Consider the following 15351-nt stretch of genomic DNA (forward strand, 5'->3'; position numbering starts at 1 on the left):
GGAGATACCCTTTTTCCTCAAGGCCTCCATGATGTTTTGCCAGTTTGCCGAATTGAAGGCATTTTTCACATCGAAGGTGAGCAACACGCACCACGTCTTCCTTCTCGTGTCTCCAGAGTTAGCCCATCTTGCCAGGGCCATAACTCTGTCTACAGCGTCGAGGGTAGATTTGCCTTCTTGGAAGCCAAAATGTTCTTCACTTAGGCCTCCTTTCTCTTCCAGCTCTTTTTTGAGCTTTATCAGTATTAACTGTTCATACAGCTTCGCTACCACATTTAGGAGACAGATCGGCCTAAAATCCGATGGACTGCCTCCTTCTTTTCCGGGTTTTTTGAGTAGAACCAATTTAGCTCGTTTCCACTCTTTCGGAAATTTCCCTTCACGTAGGAGTCCGTTATAGGCTTCCAACATGAGTACCTCTTCTTGCTCGTGGACAATTGCTTTTACAATTTCCACTGGAATATTATCTAGTCCCGGTACTTTGCCCGTTTTTAGCTTTCGTACCGCTTGTTGCATTTCATTGGAGGTGATGCCCTCTACCTCACACGTCTCTGTGAGATTCCATCTATCTTTTTATCTGATGTTTTGGGAACAGCACATCGGCTATTCTCTGTCTAAATTGTGGGCTTAGAGTGATTTGCTCTGAACCCAGTCTTAGTTTTCTGGTGACTATTTGGTAACCAAGCCCCCATTGGTCTCTTTCGATTTCATTTATCAGTTCTTCCCATTTAGCCTCTTTTGCTTTTCTAATGAGAGCCCGATAAATTTTCCTTTTCTGTTTATACAGCTCTGTTACCTCAATGACTTCTTCCAGTCTACTTCTGGCCCTCAGTCGCAATGTCATCGTTCCACCAGTAAACCCTTTGTTTACCTGTGTTTCTTGTTCGGCCTTTCTTCGGAAGGTGCATGTCGCATGCTTCCTTGATGGCCTCCACCATGCTGACGCAGTCTTTATTTTGTTTTGCGTTCATCCTTTCTACAAAGCTATGGCGAATCACCGAAGGGCTAAAGCCTTTGGTGTTCCATCCACAGCATCGCCCAGAGCTCTGACCGTTTCCGGTTCTTTCTCCGTCTAGTTTCAGTTGAAACGTAATAAACTGGTGATCGCTGAGAGTTTCTTCTTCCTCAACGGTCCAATTTCTCACCCACCGTGCAGCATTTTTGGTGCTGAAGGTGACATCTATCCAGGATTGATAACGTCCTTTCAAAAAAGTTGGTTTCATCCCATCATTGTAAACAACGCAGTTTAGCGTTGCTAGCCATTCAGACAACAGACTTCCCCTTTCGTCTTGTGTCTCCTCCCCCCCATTCGGGTGACTTCGCATTGAAGTCACCAGTCACAACACAGGGTTTCCCGCCATGGGACTCTATGCTGCCCACTAGGTTACGCAGAGCATGCTCTGCTATTACAGGTTCGACATTGGGAGAAATGTAACAACTGTATATGATACACTCTCCCGTGTCTATCCATACAAAGCCAAGCCCCTTACCCCAGGCATAGACCTTTATCTTCTTGTTCATGACGGCAATGGCAACACCATCCATTGCTGTGAACCCTCCCCTCGTTAGGTTCGCTCATCAGGATCACATCCCGACCTGTTCGTCTACAGAAGCTTGTTGCTGCGTCGTGGGCACCATGGCTTCTGTTCAAGTTAATTTGGAGGAACCTGATCACGGTGCTTTCTCGTTCTCAGCGCGAGCCGCCTTCTATCGAAGACTCTCACACACAAGCGTCTTTGCTCGGTGACCCCTTACGCCGCAAACCGGGCAGAACATCTCTTTTTCGCAGGTCTTCGCTGAATGACCTTCTTCTCCGCATCTGTGGCACAGTTTGGACCTGTCCACCCCTTGACATCGGGCCGCCATGTGTCCTGGCTCCCAACACCTATAACAGAAAACACTGTTAACTCGTTCAGTGATTTTGCATGTCACTAAACCAATCTTTATCTTGCCCTTACTCAAAATGGCGTCAGCACTTTTCGCAGGTACTTTAATTGTAGCTACCTTACTCCCTCCGTATGCTTTTCGCAGAGATGTCACCTCCAAATCTGTGTTTGTGATGCTGCTACTACGCTGCTGACTATTTCAGTCTCCACCGCCAGCGCATCTAGGCCCTTCATATGTAGGACTTTGTCCTCTTTCGTGCTATCATCCCGTAGCACGATCTTACGATTTGCCATCTTGGAGCATAGTGCCTCCTTGACTTTCTTTGCCTGCTCTCCTTCCTTGCCAACTAGCAAAAGAAGTTTACCTTCTCTAGTCTTTTGGACTGCTCGTATCTCGCAGTCCGTTTCGGCCAAGCTTTCGCGTACTTCTTTGAGTACAGCTTCATATGTTTCGGTTTTGCTGCCTTGCACAATTACAGCATCCGTTTTTCTCATCCCTTTTGGCAATACAGATATGGCAGACTGGGCTTTCCCTTGGTCTCTCCATATCATTTCCTTTGCAATAGGTACACACAGTGTAACCTCCACATTTTCCCCTCTAAAGATGTATTCCAACATCTTTCTGAGGTGTTCTTCTCGGCCTGTAAGGTCGCTTCCAATTGCGACTTTTTCAATTTGAAGCTCTTTGAGTACTTCTTTCAACTTTTCCAAGGCTTCGTAGGTCTCTTTGAGATACCCACTTGCCTTATTTTTCTCGTCACCGGCAACTACAAACATATAGTTTTTCAGTGTCTCTTTTGGTCCTGCGACGTGTCCAACCACTACACTTCTTACAATTGGAGTCACTTTGCTTTCTATAGGGTCCTCCCCTTCCAGCACCGACTCTCTGTACTCAGGACATCGTTGATGCAACATTTTCAACAGTGCCCCTTCTTCCTTTTTGTCTCTGCTGCTAATAATCGTAGGAGCAGCTTCTGGCATCATGGCAAGCGGATTTACTGCCATAATCTTTACTTTTTCGAAGTAACTTTCTTTCCAGTCACGTTTCGAAAGGCTTTTAAAATCAACAAAGGATCTTTTATCCCCGATGTACAGCGGCTCTCTCAATTGTCCAGGCTGAGACATCTCTGTTACTTGTGTTGACTTCCACCACATTTCAAGAGGAGTCTGAGTCTCTGCGTTTTTTGTTATTACTTCCTTTGTCTGGGTGGTTACCTGAATGCCCACCCCTTTGTTTTCTGGCGATTCTACGAGTACAACATCGTCATCGCTATCCTCCATTTGTATATGTCTCTGCCATTTAAAGATTTCTTCAAAGACATTATCTTGCATAGCTTGCATGTCTGCCATGGCATAACATACTGCTTTTGCGTCATTTTTGATCTCCCGTCGCGTGTTGGGAGTATCGTCAATTCTGTCTTGCAGTACCTTGACCTTTTTTGCCAGTCTGCTTGTCACTTGTGTAAAGGCCTGTAAAATATCAGTACAGGTTGTATTTCCTAGTACCAAGCTTTTCTGTTTTTTTATTCTAGTTTCAACTAGTTTTTTAGCTTTATGTGCTTCCTCAGGAGTAGACACTCTTTTCCTTTTTGAAATTGCGCCTGTTGGTGTTTCCTTGTACGCTTCGATCGTTTCGTCTAGCTTGGGTGTTTGTCCCACTATCAAGCTAGTTTGCACTTTTCTATGTGGAGATCGAGGCGTCATGCTTGATCTACCAAACGGGTTAATGTTTCCCAAACTCGAGTCCTCTCCTGGAGTTTTAGGATTCTCTGCCTCGTCCAGTTTGGCGGTTTGTTTCCCCGCCGCTACTTTCAGAGCATCTTTTTTCGACAGGTCTTTCCTCAGAGTACCTTCTCCAGCCAGTTTCCCAGCTTCTTTCTCCTGTTTCAAGTATACCTTTTTCATGTGGATCCCACGAGTACGGGCGATAAGGTGAGGTCCATCCCAGGGGAGCGCCCGCTCCTAGGACAAGGCGTTTTCTATGTACTATGGGGACGCACCATCTCCCATAGTCGTTTCACCTAGTTTGACTGGGCATCTCCCAGCCATGGCTGTTGCATCCAACAACCACAACCCGCTTGGTCGGAAAACTGCAAAAGCCGCCAGCGAGTTAAGGATTTTTTATAGAGGTTTTCATCCTCGTAGGCCGGCCGGTTAAGGCAAGCCTCCCGATCCCATCAGCCGAGACGTTCCCTACACCACGCCTTGTGTAGAGTCGTTGAATCGACCTCTGGGTTTGCGGTATTAGGAGGGGCTGGCGCTCAGCTCCCCCAGCTAAGATTTCATCCAAGGTCGCCACACCCTGTCACCGGGCTTTCCGGCGTTCTTTAATGGATAGTTTATAGAGGTTTACTCCTCGCAGGACAAAAGTCCCCCCGTTCCCCCTTGAGGGTTTACGGTATGCTAAGGGTATGCTCTTAGTAGGTGTTCCGACACACCCTTAAGCCCCTCCACCACGACAAGGTGGCATCCCATCGGAGGGGACCTGACCTGACCTGACCTTTTTTTTTATAGCGGTGGGGAAAAAAAAACTCCTACAGGAGCTCCCGGCTTGGATGTCGTGAGCCGGGGAGTGTGGGGTTGGGTCATGCAATGCATCCCGACCCACTAAAAAAAAAAACCCACCCACCGCTCTTCCTCACTCCACTCCGGGACCGCCGTAGAGCATTTCTTCAAAGTGGAGGGGGCATTCTCGTCAATATTTAGTGTCCACCTTTCTAAGTTTGTCTTAGCGGTTCTCGGTCGCGTTCCGCTTCCTCTTTTTTCCTCATGGTACTCTTTCTCATCTCACCTACAGCCTTCCAGTTTTCCTCACTGGAAAGGATTTGCTCTTGAAAGTTTTCCACTGTAAGTATTTCCCCTATTTGGTTAGTCATTATTTGTCTATCCTCCTCCCATTTCTCACAATAAAAAATAGTATGTTCAGCGTCGTCTTTGCTCTCACCGCAGAACCAACACGCGGGTCTATTTTCTTTTTGGATTTTGTTTAGGTACGAACCAAAACAACCATGGCCTGTCAATACCTGAGACCACCAAAAATCGATCTCGCCATGTTCTCTCGTGACCCATTTGTCGATATTAGGGATAAGTCTCTTGGTCCATTGGGCCGTCGACTTATTAGCTTCCCACTTTTTTGCCACTGTTCTAGGGTTTGTCTTCTTGCCTCGCACATATTAATTTTTGTATTTTTCCTTCTGATCCGTTCGTGGATTAGCAGTTTAATTGGCGGGATACCCGCAATAACTAATGCCGCCTCTGTAGAAGTGGTCCTATATCCACTAATTATCATTAATGCGGTCTTTCTTTGAACTGCAGTAAGTTTAATGACATTTTTGTTAATTTCTAAGGCTTGTTTCCAGGCATCAACCCCGTACAGTAACACACTTGTGATTACCGAGGCTAATATTTTCCGCTTGCTATAGCGGGGGCCTCTTATGTTTGGCATTAATCTGGCCACTGCCGCCCCTATACCCTCTGCTTTTTTGCTTGTTTTTATTACGTGAGTACTGCAAGTCATGTCCGTGTCAATGTGGATACCTAAGTACTTCATACTTGGTCCAGGTGTGACTTCGTGGTCTCCTATTTTAAATCGAATGTCTTTTTTGGGTCTTCTTCTCCCTATCAAGAGGACTGCTTCTGTTTTTTGGTCTGCCAATTTTAGGTTCTGGTCGTTTATCCATGTTCTTACTTTTCCTAGTGCCTTGTTTGTAGTGTCCATTAACTGCTCCTCTGTCCTCCCTAGGGTAAGAACCGCTAGGTCGTCAGCGAAGGCTATCATTTTTACCCCGACTGGCATTTCTATCTCCAGCACCGCATCATACATGATGTTCCACAGGGTAGGGCCGAGCACCGAACCCTGCGGAACACCGCATGTCATTTGGATACATTCTCCATTATCTGTTTTGACCCTTCGGTCCTGCAGATAGGCCTACTAGGTAGGGGTCAAAACCTTTCCTCACCATTGCCTCCACGATTTTATTCCACCTTGCCGTGTTGAACGCGTTTTCTATGTCGAGAGCCACCAGAGCGCAGTAGTCTTTTCTCCCATAAGAACCCTCGTTAGCGAATTTGGCGAAGCTCCAAACCTCCTTAACCGCATCTTCGGTGGATCTTCCGGTCCTAAAACCGTACTGGAAGTCCGATATTAATCTATTTTCTTCTGCATGTTTCTGTATTCTGTCTCGTATTAGAATTTCAAAAAGTTTCCCCATACAACTTGTCAAGCAGATGGGTCTAAACTTCCGCTTCGTCTTTGTCGTTACTTTTTGGGATCAGTACCAGTTTAGATGTTTTCCATGCCTTGGGAAATTCCCTATCTTTTATCAGTTTATTCATGACCGCCAGGATGATTTCGGGTATCGCTTCAACCGCCGCTATTACTACTTCTTGCAGTATGCCATCATCTCCTGGAGCCTTTCCGGTCTTTAATTTTCCTGCAGCTGCATGGATTTCTTCTAATGTGAAGCTTTACTCCTGTGTACTATTATTTTTCGTCCACTTTATCTCGGGCACTACTGGGAACAATTTTTTCAAAGCAATGGTGGTCTCCTCCGTAGTGGCAGCCAGGTCCTTTTTAAGTTTCCCGACGACTATTTTATAACCTAGTCCCCATATGTTTCTGTCAATATCATTTACCAGTTTGTCCCACGCCATGCCTTTCGCCTTTTGTATCTCTTTCTTTAGTTTTTTTCTAGTTTCCTTATATTTTACTCTACTCTCCTCAGTGCTTCTGGTCCTTTTTTGTTAGCTCTATTCATTGCTCTCCTTGCGGCTATGCAGTTTTTCCTGGCTTCCGCAATGTCACTGTTCCACCAGTGTACTTGTCGAAACTTGTTGTTGCTCTTAATCTGTTTAAGCTCTCGGTTGCATGCGTCCTCGATAATTGAAGTAACCATTCTCCAGTTATCGGTGCTATTTCCTGATAGCTTTTGAATTAGTATCTTTTGTAGAGCTTCTTTTTTTATCAAACTTCCATTTCCATTTTCTTGTTGTGGCTATTCTGTGGGTTTCTTTTTTTACCTCCTCTGGATTATCGGAGTTGGATATTTCAAATGATATGTTATAATGGTCACTCAGGTTTTCCTCCTTTTTTCTGACCTCCCAATTATTGACATAATTTGCAGCCTTCAGGTTTGTGAGGGTGATATCTAAGTGCGATTTTTGGCCCCTCCTTTCAAACGTTGGTTCATTTCCAACGTTTTGAACAATTAGGTCGTTCGAGGATATCCATTCCGCTAAAACCCGTCCCCTGTTGTCTTCAACTGGAGAACCCCACATGTGTGATTTCCCGTTGAAGTCACCACAGATTAAAATGGGTCGATTTCTAATTAACCTAATGCTATTTGTTATTCTTTTTAGGACCTTTTCACATGTTTTGACGGACACATTTGGAGAAATATAACAACCATAAACTACACACACACCAATATCACACACCACAAAGTTTGTATCACATCTTTTTTTGACTAGTTTCAATTCTTTATCACAGATCTGAATTGCAATATCACAGCTTTTATCACAGCAGAACTTTCCTTTTTTTACCATCTTTTTATTTGGCTCGCAGATCACAGCTACTGCAGTACTATGGCTTTTGGTTGTTGCCGCGAACAAATCCATTGCTGCTTTGTTTCGATTTAAATTTGTTTGTAGAAACCTTAAAGCCTTTGGTTTTCTATTCTCGTCGTTATTCCTGTCTGCCATATTTATTTTAATCTTGCGGCTACCGTCCTCCGCCTCTTATCTTCCACTGCACTCCGGTATGCAAGACAGTTTGGGGAGTCTGATCTATGACCTTTCTGGTTGCAAATTATGCAGAAGGGGTCATTTCTACAGCTATTCGCTTGATGTCCATCCTGGCCACATCGGAAGCATGCCCCCGCTGGCATTTTGGTCTCTCGGGCACACCTACTTGAGGTGTGGACGTATCCTTGGCAGTTGTAGCACCTAGTTGGCACCAAGTTTTCGTTGACCCGGCAGATATTCCATCCTATGCGTATTCTTTTTTTGTCCAATATTTTTGCATCTGCTGCTGGGAGGACCGCTGTAGCTGTTAATGCTCTGCTTGGTACTGGCTTTTTCAACCCATTGATGTCGATAAAATCCACTATCTTATTGTCTCCGTATAGTGCTTTACTGATTGCCGCTTTAATTTCCTCTGCGTTAACCGCATGATCGAGATCCTTAATTAGTATCGCAGTTGTGTCTCTGTAGATTTCGGCCTCAACTGTATCCACTTGTTTTAAGATGGCTTCACACAAGGCCTTATTTTCACTGCCTTTTGCTGGTGCTAGTCTTATGGCAATCTTGCCGTTTCTGGTGGATGTCAGCGTTCTCACTTGTGCCTCGAACTTTGTAATGTCGATTTTTAATTCCCTTATTAATTCTTCCGGTTAGGTTTTTTTGTCTTTTCCTCCAACAATGATTGTCTCATATTTTTTATTTTTAGGAAACTGCCACTGTTTGCCTGTTAGTGGCGTTGCAGTATTTGGAGTGCTTGTTGTTTTAACTCCTATTGTGGTCGAACTTGTTTTTGCACCTCCAATAACTTTAGCCGCAAAGGAGGCCTCTATAGAGAGGTCCACTCTAATTCCAGCTCGACCTGTGATGCATTCTAGCATCCTAAGTTGTACCCCTATACCTACGCCTTCTATTGTGGGTATAGATACTTTTGACCGGTTCAGGCGTTCCATTTAATTGATCAGTACATTATATTTTTCCCAGATTTGTTTTTCTAGATCAGTTGATTCGATATTTTTATATACCATTTTAAATATATACTTCTCTCTTATGTCATTTCCGCCAATTTTCCTTGGGATTGCTGTTGTCAACACCATGTGCGGGGCTCTATTTGTATTCCAGTCCTTAACAGCTAGCTCTTTCAGCTCTGGATATCTGTCTCCGTATAGTTTGTGAATACTCCGTGTCATTTCTGGGTCATCATCATTTACAAACAACGCCAGGTCGCCACTTTTGGCTTGTAATGGGTTGCCTACAGCTTGCCTGACGCGAGCAAAAACGTCATCTCTTCACTTTTTCTTAGATATTGTTACGAAACTGTCATAGTCTTTGGTTTTCACGATTTGAGCTTTGTCAACTTCTTCTTCCATTTTTTTCTTACACTTGCTGCAAACTGGGCTGCTATCATTATATTTTTGTGTTTCTCCTTGTTCTTCCTTCCGCTGTCGTTTAGTACCATTATGTAGTATGCCTACAACGTCGTTTGTTAAAAGCCTAGACATAAGGCTTTTAATACTGTCTATCCTTTCCTTTAGAATTAGACTTCCTTGCTCTCTCTCAACCAAATCTCCTAGGGCTAAGATTTCCCCTCCCAGGTCGTGTATGTCTTCGACGATTTTATTTCTGAACAGAAAGTCGTCAGAGTAACTTGCTCCTGGTCGTTTCCATCGCTGTCAGACTGTCTCCTTCTTTTTTGAGGGATCGATTTGTGTTTTTTCTCGTCCCATTTCAGGTCTAGCACGCTTATATTCATACTTTCGGCTATAGTAGCCGGCGCTGAAGTCACAATTTCTCTGTCCTGGTCTCCTGGAAGAGAAACTCTTAGCCCTTTTTTTTGGTCTATAATCCTATACCTCGGTGTCGAGCACACTAGTCCTCTTATGAAGTCGGCTGCTCTTGTGTACTCCATCCCCTCTCTTCTAGTAGCTTCTGAGCCCTGGTCGCCCAACTCTTTTCTTCCAGTAGCCATATCGCCCTGGTTGCCCAGCGTTGGAGCTGCGGAAAACGGCTTCCCCCCGAATCCGATCGGGAGCCTTGCGAGGGTAAATAATTTTTATTTTCCGACATTTCCATAAGAAAAAGTGTGAAGTTTACTGTTTAGTTAGTTGAAATAAGACCACTCCCGATTTCATAACTGTTTATTGGTTATTATACTGGAGGATTGAGGGCACGGCGAGGCCCCTTCTGCCACATAACCTAACTAACTCCCAAAAAGCCCGCCGACTCTCTCGGCTTGACACACGGTGTCGCCAACGTGAGAGTTGCCAACCTAACATCCCCCCTTTTAAATACAAAACTAAACTAAATATAAAACTAACTACATGAGGTATAAAAATATAAATATTTCAATAACAATAATAATCTTGGTATCTTTTGGGTCTTCTGATTGGTCTTTTCTTTGGTTCCTCTGATTCGTCTGGTTGTTCTGGGTCATGTTCGGGTTCATTATTTCTGTCTGGTAAGGGCTGAAGATGTCTTCGATTTCGTCTGACGCAACCGCCGTCAGTCTCGATCAAATATGACCTTGGTTCTTCACATCTGCGTTGTACTTCTCCCTCCTTTTGCATATTTATGATCCATACACGATCACCTTCTTTTAGATTTTTCTCTTCTTTTGTTACTCGGTGTCGTTTGTCATAGTTGGATTTCTGTTCTGCCTGATTGTTGATTAACGTTTGTCTGACAGTGTCATGGTCGATAGTTGCAGGTTTTAAACCTGAAGGTAACCTTGGCAGTCTGTCTCGAAGGTTTCTGCCAAAGAGCAGTTGGGCAGGTGACAATCCACATTTAGTAGGTGTATTGCGGTAGGTAAGAAGTGCAAGATATGGATCTTCATTTTTCTTCAATATCGTTTTGAGCAGCTTCACAGCACTTTCGGCTTGTCCATTTGACTGTTGGTAATGGGGACTACTGGTAATTAATTTAAATCCATATTTTCTGCTGAAGGTTCTGTATTCGTGACAATCAAATTGTTTGCCATTGTCGGAGCGGACAACTTCGGGTATACCATGTCTAGCAAACATTTCTTTGAAGGTCTCGATAACAACTTTGGCTTTGGTGGTGCGAAGTTTTCTGACTTCAGGATACTTGGAATAATAGTCCTGTACCACTAAGTAAGTTGACTCATGATATTCTGCGAGGTCGGCACCAATTGTTTGCCACGGTCTAGATGGAACTTCGGATGGTAACATGGGATCTACCGTTGGTCTGCGTAGTTTGATGCAAATTTCACATTTCCCGACGACTTCTTTAAGCTCTCTTGTGATACTTGGCCACCACACAGTAGCTTTGGCCCGGTCCAAACATTTATTAATACCGAAGTGTCCGTCATGGAGCACATAGAGGCACTTCTTCTGAAGAGGACCAGGAATGACGACTCGGTCTTTGTAGCAAACAATGTCATGAGCGATGCTTAAGTCTTGTTGATGAGAGAAGAATTTACTGACTAACGGGTCGCTTTTGTGTTTCTGTGGCCAACCATTTTTGACATATTCTTTGAGTTTGCTGTACGTTGGGTCCTTGTTTTGGTAAGACTTGATTTCTTCTGTTGAACAAATTTCTGTAACGACCTCACGCATCACGAAATTGATGTAGAGATTTTGAATGTCCTCTAGGAGTGGGTCTTGGTGTCGAATTTTGCCTTGGATTGGTGCTCTGGATAATGCGTCGGGAACGAAAAACGTTTTACCTGGAACGTATTCTATAGTGTAGTTAAATTTCAATAAACGCATGCGAAATCTTTGTAGTCTGTTGGATAATTTGTTGAGTTCTTTGGTGGCCAAAATTACTGTTAACGGTTTATGGTCGGTATGAATTTCAAAATGAGCGCCCAGTAAGAAATTTTCGAGTCTTTCACACGCCCATGTAATGGCAAGAGCTTCCTTTTCAATTTGAGCATAGGCTTGCTCACATGGTTCGAGGGTACGCGAACAAAAATAAGTAGGTTTCCAATTTCCGTCACTTTGTAACTGTTCTAAAACGGCTCCTAAACCAAAAGACGATGCGTCTGCCGACACTCGCGATTTTTTGTCCGTGCTAAACTTGGCTAACACGCGCGATGAGGCGATTTCACTTTTAAGTTTTTCAAAATCCGCTTGATGTTTATCAGTCCATACAAACTGTTTATCCTTGTGCAGTAGTTCACGTAATGATTGGGTTTTTTTCGAAGTATTAACGATAAATTTTGAGACATAGTTAACCATGCCGAGGAAAGTTCTAACTTCGGTTACCGACGATGGCGCGGGATAATTATTAATGGCTTCAACGCTTTTGGGATCGGCTTGAACACCATTTTCGGATATTAAGTATCCTAAATATAAGGTCTTGTTCGTTTTAAATTCACATTTGGATTTGTTTAAAGTCAAGCCGTGATCCGATAAGAGTTTTAACACTTTGTTCACGTTTGCGTCATGGTCAGCTTCGTTGCGGCCTGTGATAAGGATGTCATCAGCATGAACATGAACGTGTTCCATTTTTAATTTGCCGATTACGCCGCTGATGGTTTTTTGGAAAACTTCTGGTGCTGAGGTGATCCCAAATGGAATACGTTTGTAGACATACCTGCCAAATGGGGTGAGAAAACAGGTATATTTGCGCGATTGCGGTGAAAGTTTAGGCTGCCAAAAGCCACTGGAAAAGTCTAACTTGGTAAACCACTTCGCGTCTTTCAGTTTCGAAATTGTCTCATCGACCGACGGTAATTGGTACAGTTCGCGATTAACGCACTTGTTTAGCTCGGTGTAGTCTGAACACACGCGAATTTTACCGTTCTTTTTCGCTGCAATAACCATAGGTGCACACCACTCAGTAGGTTCATTAATGGCTTCTATAACGTCTTCGCGAATCATCTTGTCCAGCTCCTTTTTTACTACATCCATCATGGGGAGTGGAATTCTTCTAGGCGTGTTTAAGGTCCAAGGTTGTGCGTCTGATTTTACTTCAATTGTGTACTCAAAATTCTTAAGAGTTCCCAAGCCTTTGAACACCTCTGGATATTTCACCATCATCTTATGTTGGAATTTTTCATCAGCTTTTCTGCTAGTTACATGTCTGATAACACTGTCACTCGCAACGAGTTCTTTGCCAGTCCATTTGATCATATCTAGTTTTTGTAAGGCTGGTCTTCCCAGTAAGTTATCTGGTGTATCAACGACGAAACATCTAACATTTTCTATCTTATTTTCCCATTTAAGAGGAACTACTATCTCTCCCTTTATTTCCAATTTTCTCTGGTTTCCTTTTCCGGGTCCCAATAGCGTTGTTTTTGTTCTTTGTAACTTTACTTTCCCCTGAAGTTTATCTTTGAATTCTTTGCTAGATATTATGGTTTCATCGGCTCCGGTATCTATTTTGAATACAATGTTTGTATCAAAAATTTCCGCTACCGCTTCCCAAGGTTTGTCCAACTTTACTCGATTAATATTGATAACTTCCATACAATCATAGCTCGAATCATAGCTATCATCAGTATCATCTGATATAGAGGTTTCAGATTCCACTGCGTTTACGTTCTTTGTTTTACATCTGGATGCAAAATGGCCTTTAAAGTTACATTTATGGCACGTTTGTCCATTGGCTGGGCATTCCGTCCTGTTGTGTGTGTTTGAATTTCCACACCTTATACAACCTTTAAATTTATGTTCACTTTGTTGCTTTCCATCTTTGCTCCTGCGCTGTTTTCCTTCATATTTCACGGATTTATGGTTAAATTTCTTGGCTTTGTCTCTAGCTACTCTGTTTACCGTTTCCTCTCTCACTCTTAATTCTCTGTTTTCGGTTCTAATCCTCTCCACTTGAGTTATTTTATCAATTGCTGTTTTAAGTGTCAATTTGTCATTCATTTGTAGATTTTCCGACAATTTTTCATCACGAATTCCAACAACTAATCGATCTCTTATGAGTTCTTCCTCCAAATCTCTGTAATTGCATGTTTTGGCCAAGCTTATGACGTCAGCGATGTACGTTTGGGCGTCCTCACCTTCCCTTTGGTCACGTCTGTTAAACTTAGCTCGTGCGTAGATTGTATTAGGAGTGTCTTTGAACTCGTTATCAAAGAATTCTTTCAGCGCTTTGTAACTAGGAAAATCAGTTTCCTGTTTCTGCTTAGCCTCCATAAACTTTGTAACTTTCGCCCCCATATGCAACAATAAACTATTAATTTGCTCTGCTTGTGTGCTTTTGTCTAGTTTTGTTGCTGTTCTAAAACGTTCATAATGTGTAATCCACACTTGCCAATCTTCTTTTTCGAATGAAAATTTCTCCGGGATCGGGATGGAGTTGCTGAAGACGATGCTACTCGTTGGAGCCTGCTTTGACGGTGTGTCACTCGCCTAAACCCGGGCCTGTGCTTGTGCCACGAGATCCGCATATTTTTGCTCCAACTCGGCCACTTGTGCCTGAAGTGCATCCATCGTGATAGTTGTGGTGGTTTTTACACTCACAATTTGTAACACGAGCGGGATTCGGATTTTAAAACACTGACACCATGTTTAGTTAGTTGAAATAAGACCACTCCCGATTTCATAACTGTTTATTGGTTATTATACTGGAGGATTGAGGGCACGGCGAGGCCCCTTCTGCCACATAACCTAACTAACTCCCAAAAAGCCCGCCGACTCTCTCGGCTTGACACACGGTGTCGCCAACGTGAGAGTTGCCAACCTAACATTTACCGCCGTCCACTGGGCGTCCTTGTTTGCGCGTAGTCGTTATCAGTGATTTTTTATTCCTGGAGGTTGTCTCCTCCGTTGCCCTATTTGGTCCACGGTGACTATTTTATTTCGCCACTACCCGCCGACTTGTCGGTGAGGGCACTCCCCTATCCGCCACGTGGGGGACGCGCCCGGTCGCAGTTTGGCTTCAGGCCATCTGCCACGGTTTGCACCCTGCATAAGGCATTATCACGCGGCAGTGCCATCTCCGATTCTTATTCACCGCTATCGTTCTACCTGGCGCCCTTCCTCAAGTCTCCTTTCGTCTGCTTCTTTCTTCCTCAAGATGTTTCTTGCCATTCTCTTAACCGCCTCCCATTCATCGGGACCCTGAAGCATCAGATCCGTAAAGTTGTCCACTACTGGCCACTGTGCCAAGGCCTTCATGACCTTCAAGAGTTCCTCTTCCCAACGCACACAGTAGAAAAGTGTGTGTTTAGGATCATCCTTCTCTCCACAGTACCAGCAGGCGTCGCTGTCGCTCTTACCGATTCTGAAGAGGAAACTACCGAAGCATCCATGTCCGCTCAGGGCCTGCGTCAGGTAGAAATTCACCGTTCCATGCCCTCGATTAACCCATGTCTCTACGTCTGGGATGAGTGCCCTAGTCCACTTGCCGTTTTCTGCTTCTTCCCATTCCCTCTGCCACCGTGCCATAGTCCGGCTCCTCGCTACTCGCCTGTCGGTTCCGCGTCTTAAGCTTGCCCTCTCTTCTGCCAACAGGATAATTGGCGGTACTCCCGCAATCACTTGCGCTGCCTCCGCAGACACCGTCCTGTATCCACTGATCACTTTTAGCAAGGATCTTCTTTGAACTGCCACCAGCAATTTCTTATTTTGCTGGAAACATAGGCCATCTACCCATACCTCAGATCCATACAGCAAGATCGACGTAGCCACCGAATTTAATAGCTTCCTCGTTGCACTGGCGGGTCCCCATAGGTTAGGCATCAATCTGCCCAGCATCGCAATAGTCCTTTTCGTTCTTGCCACCGTCTGTTGGATGTGCGGTGTAAAGC

General features: G+C 44.1%; 1 long non-coding RNA gene across 1 annotated transcript; it reads left to right on the forward strand.

Annotated features, from left to right (window-relative positions):
* The first annotated feature begins 9878 nt into the window (after positions 1 to 9878).
* Positions 9879 to 10884, forward strand: LOC135265464 (uncharacterized). Its single transcript, XR_010333145.1, has 3 exons — positions 9879 to 10430; positions 10484 to 10655; positions 10705 to 10884. It is a non-coding gene; the product is annotated as an uncharacterized LOC135265464 (long non-coding RNA).
* Positions 10885 to 15351: the final 4467 nt, after the last annotated feature.

The sequence above is a fragment of the Tribolium castaneum genome, chromosome 2 (genome assembly GCF_031307605.1).
Source record: "Tribolium castaneum strain GA2 chromosome 2, icTriCast1.1, whole genome shotgun sequence".
Taxonomy (NCBI): domain Eukaryota; kingdom Metazoa; phylum Arthropoda; class Insecta; order Coleoptera; family Tenebrionidae; genus Tribolium; species Tribolium castaneum.